This window comes from Asparagus officinalis, chromosome 3, assembly GCF_001876935.1.
Source record: "Asparagus officinalis chromosome 3, Aspof.V1, whole genome shotgun sequence".
In the NCBI taxonomy this organism is placed as follows: domain Eukaryota; kingdom Viridiplantae; phylum Streptophyta; class Magnoliopsida; order Asparagales; family Asparagaceae; genus Asparagus; species Asparagus officinalis.
This window is the reverse complement of record NC_033796.1, coordinates 110,733,249-110,738,183: the sequence shown is the minus strand read 5'-3', so window position 1 is coordinate 110,738,183 and position 4,935 is coordinate 110,733,249.

Genomic DNA, 4,935 nt, shown 5'->3' with positions numbered 1-4,935 from the left:
CCAACTTTTCTATTTGGGGATCGCGTCACTGTCTCAAAGGAGATCGTGCACGGTGGTCACTACAAATGGCTTAGGCAAATCGGAGACCGTCGCTTCTTCCTCCCCGATATGCACAGGATGTTTCCCATCTCCTATTACCAATGCGCTTCTGTTCCCCGTCACATGAATTGGGACTTGGTGAGAGAGCAGGATGGGGTAGCTGTTGGGGTTCTGACTCACAAGGGTGTGAATACCGCTGGATATAATCGACAAGTGTCGGCTTTGGAACCCTGCTTATTCTCACGAGGATATCCTTTGGGAGAAACAGCTAGTCCAGCTAACACTTTCATGCGACGGTTTTTGGCTGCCAAAGGAGAATTCCCGACTGCAGTATTCCGAGCTCCTGGATGGGTTCATTCCTCCAAGACAGGATGGTGGGCACGAATGATAGAATTCGTGTTGGCAGAATTAAAGGAACCATTAGCTCAATCTGGGCTTGCTTGCCCTATTAAGGCTACTAAACATGGAATAGCTCTTAGTCCATATAACTTCTTTGCCATTCTGGAGCGGTACAATCCAGAGACTTGTACGTTTTTCACACCGGAAGGAGAATTAGGGTTCGCCCTACATGAAATGTTCGATGTCTCAGGTCTTCCTTTCGGAGATTTACCATATGAAGAGTTTGTCCCTGGGTCAACTGAGCTGAAGATCTTGAAGGAGACCATCCCCGAGGTATATGACACTCTATGGGAGGTGATGTGTCATTTCCAAATCTGCGGCCAATTGACGGGGGCACGAGGACGTGGTATCAAACAGCTATCCTGGGCCGAGTATCTTTTCCAAAATTTGTCTGACAAGAATGCCGCTGTGTCTCGTCGGGAGGCGAGCACCCCTGAGACCATCCAGGCTCTGATCAATGACGCCACCGTTCACTATGTCAGCGAGGGAATAGAAGATGACTTCCCAGCACAGACTGAATTCGAGAGCTTCCATCACCAGGCAGCTACTCCCATCTCTGATATGGCATTATTGGCGGGTTTTCTCATGCTGTGGCTGAAGCGGTGTGTGGTTCCTACCAGACCAATAGATGCTGTGATGATTGAAGTAGCTTATCCGGCCGTCCTCTTAGCACATGGGAGACCCATAAATCTACTTTCCGCTATGACGTGCTGTTTACAACACGGTTTGAGGGAACTATGCCTCGAGTTTATCCAAGTGAAAGAGATAGATTCTGAAGGGACGAAAAGCTTGGTGACTCCCAATCCTCGAGTACCCTTGCCGTATACATATCTAATGGCTTGGTACGCCTCACATTGTGTACATTTGATGAGTGCTCCCTCTGCTACGGATGGAGGCTTCATCCCTTTCGTGCAGAGATTAGAAAAAGCTACTTGGATAGGCAATTACGTAGTGAAGGTCCGTCAGATTCTGTCGAGAGACCTCAGCTACGACATCTTCCGCTGCTTCCCGGATTTTGAGGGTGGAGGATATGGACAAGTCTTCCAAGATACCGCTGGTCCTAATGGTTTTACCCGTTTGGACGGGGGAGTTTTCCACTGGCTGCTAAACATTAGACCTGGTTATCTCCTCTTCAGGCAAAATGACAAATGTATAATTGAGCCCTATCAACCGTATCGTTTTGCTCGACAATTCGGATATGACCAACTATACGTTGGGAATCCGAGGAGCCAACTTTCGGTTATGGGCAACATATACGAAGGAGCTCGAGCCTGGTATTACTCCTCCGCAGGTTGTACTGGGGCTACCTTCAGATTACCCCACAAAACGCCTAATTCTCTCCTTTCCGTGGCTTTCTGCAACTGGTATCACACGGCTTCTACGATGCCAGAATACAAACTGTACACTTCCGGCCTTCGTGCAATTAGGAAGATGTATTCTTCTCGGAAAGGGGGTGGTCGTGTATCTCGTCTGAAGGGGATCGACGAGTTTTTACATTTTGAGGATGCAACTGAAGAAGGAGAAGAAGAGATGGGACTAGATGATGCCCCAATAGCGAGCCCTAGGGCTGCTGAAGCTTCAAGAGCCAAAGCAACTGGAAAGAGGGCTCTTTCTGAAGTAGAAGAAGCTCACTACGAGAAGCGTACTCGCAGAAAGCTGCTGGTAAATCCTCCTGCTCAGAGGCTAATGGCGGATGCTTTTAAATCTGCTGGTGGAGGGGAAGAGCAGGAATCAACTGTCACAAGTCGTCCTGAGCATGCCGATCCTCACTCTGGGGGACCGGCATTTTCTGAAGAATTTTCCCCTCACCATCCCTTGGATCAAGCAGAGGGTGAGGATGAACTTCCAATGGATCCCGACATCTCACCGTTTCCCGAACAGACTCCTGGTGCTGCTGCTTCGCCTTCAAGGGAACCGCCTGCAACGTCTCCATCTGCAGGGGATGCACTGCCTACAAATGAACTGGCGACAGATGAGCTCGCTAATCTCAATGAGAGTCAGTCTCCCGCTTCCTCCGCACTATTGCCACATTCGGGGACTATTATTCCTAGTCCCACGACTGGCCGGCTAACCCAAGTGGATACTCACGCAAGCTCTCCTGAACTTTCAGCTGCTGACGAGTTATACCCCTTAAACTCCTACAAATAGGTGGTTTTCACAGCAAAATCGGGCTGGTGGTAGAGGGCTAGCCGAAATTAAAAGAAGGAGAGAACAAGAGAGGAGAAGAAAAGTCAGATTTGCGCAGTTGTGATCGGCGTGACGATCGGACCCTCATCCGTGGTCCGATCGATGTGAAATTTGGAGGGTAGCTTCTACACTCGTCTTTCCTAATTCTGAACGGTGGAGATTTCTTTCTATCGGTTAGATTTGGAGATATGAAGGTTTTACCGAAGCTGGTCGTTCCAGGAGTGCAGAGAAAAGTCACTTTCGTGCAGTTGCGATCGGCGTGACGATCGGACCCTCATCCATGGTCCGATCGATGTGAAATTTGGAGAGTGGCTAATGGCGGAGCTTTTTTGAGATCGGCCGAAGAGAGAAAGAGATCAGCTACTCTTTTGAAATGATTAAACTTTCTTTATTATCATCAACTCTTTTTAGAGTTCCCCTAACTCGATTAGAGTTTTAAAACTTGTTTACCAAGTTCTTTTCAACTCTTCCAAAGAGTTTCTTAACTCGGCTTGAGTTTCAAACTTATTCAAACAAGTTCTCTTCAATATCCTACGGGACTAGAATTTTTGGGAGAGATCAAACCACCAGAGGTTGATCGGTTTTTAGCAGAAAAACCGCATAGGGTTGAGGGGAGCTGGCATCAAAACCGCTCAAGGTCAACAAAGCTCAGCAGTTCAACAACACGAAGGAGATCTTTTGAAGATCAAGGAACTGATCAACGATCAGTTAATCAAATCCCAAAGGATCCTTTCATCAACGTCATAATACACTTGGCAATTAACCGAATTTTCGGTTCCAACAACTCTTTCACAGAGTTTTAACTCGCTCCGAGTTTATTTCTGAAACTCATTTAGGAGTTTGTGATTAAGCTTGCAACCCAACTTAATCACATCAAACCAGACATTCGGTTTTCAACAACTCTTGTCAGAGTTTTTAACTCGTTCTGAGTTCTTTATACTCGTCAAGCGTTCTAAACCGAATTCATCAAGCAATTCAATCGGTTTCGTGAGATAGGACGGTCGGATCGTCAACGGAGAGCAATTTCGACGCGATCAATCGAAGGAGGCACTCCACCGCTACCAAGAAGAACCCGGTTTTTAAACAAAGGGGAGAATCAAATTCATTCTCCTCTCTTTTGTAATCGGAATCCAAATTGTAATCGATTTTGAGAGGAATACAAGTCAAATTTTTCTTTCATTTCCTTTACTGTAAATTTCCACCAAACAGTATCCAACCTGGGCATAGGTCCAATGAGTGCCCGCAACGGCGAAAGGTCAATCTTGCGGATTACGAGAAGACTGAGGATGGACACACAGCCTCTAAAGAAGAGTATGATGAAGAAGTTGCCGAGATTGAAGGCGACAATGTGTCGTGTGTTGTTCAACGACTTCTGTACGCTCAAAAGACACCAGACTCATCACAACGACATCAAAATTTCTTTTCTCGGTGTTCGGTCAATAACAAAGTGTGCACCCTCATCATTGACAATGGAAGCTGTGAAAATATAGTGTCGAAGGCCTTGGTGTATCATTTGAAACTGCCGACCGAGACCAAGCATGTACCTTACACCATCGGATGGATCAAAAAAAGCCCCTCTGTGAAGGTGACTGAAGTATACCGCATGCCACTATCACTAGGAAAGACTTATAGTAATTCTGTTGCTTGTGATGTTGTGGATATGGACGCGTGTCATGTCTTGTTAGGACGACCGTGACAATATGATGTCGATGCTAAGCACGGCGGCAAGAAGAACGAATACTCTTCGTATGGATGAACAAGAAGATCATTTTACCACCAATTCCACCCTCTCCAAAGAGCCCAAAGGATCAAAAATCCAAACGTGTTTCTCTTTGCAACAAGGGAGAATTTCTGGCCGAATCAAATGAGTTAAAGCAGAGGTTTGCTTTAGTCGTTAAAGAAGTGAAGACTCTCGTTGAGGTTCCAGAGAAGATGAAGCCGTTGCTTAAGGAGTTCGAAGTGTTGGTTCCCAAGGAACTACCAGAGGGTGTTCCACCCATGAGAGATATTCAGCACCATATTGATTTCATCCCGGGTTCGGTGCTTCCTAATCTTCCTCATTATCGCATGAACTCGCAAGAGAAGAAGATTTTACAAGACATCATTGAGGACATCATCAAAAAAGGCCACATCCGAGAGAGCATGAATCCATGCGCAGTCCCGACCCTATTAACACCAAAGAAAGATGGAAGTTGGCGGATGTGTGTGGACAGTCGAGCCATTAACAAGATTACAATCCTCTACGAATGGTTGGTGATGCCTTTTGGGTTGTCGAACGTTCCAAGCACATTTATGCGTTTGATGAACCAA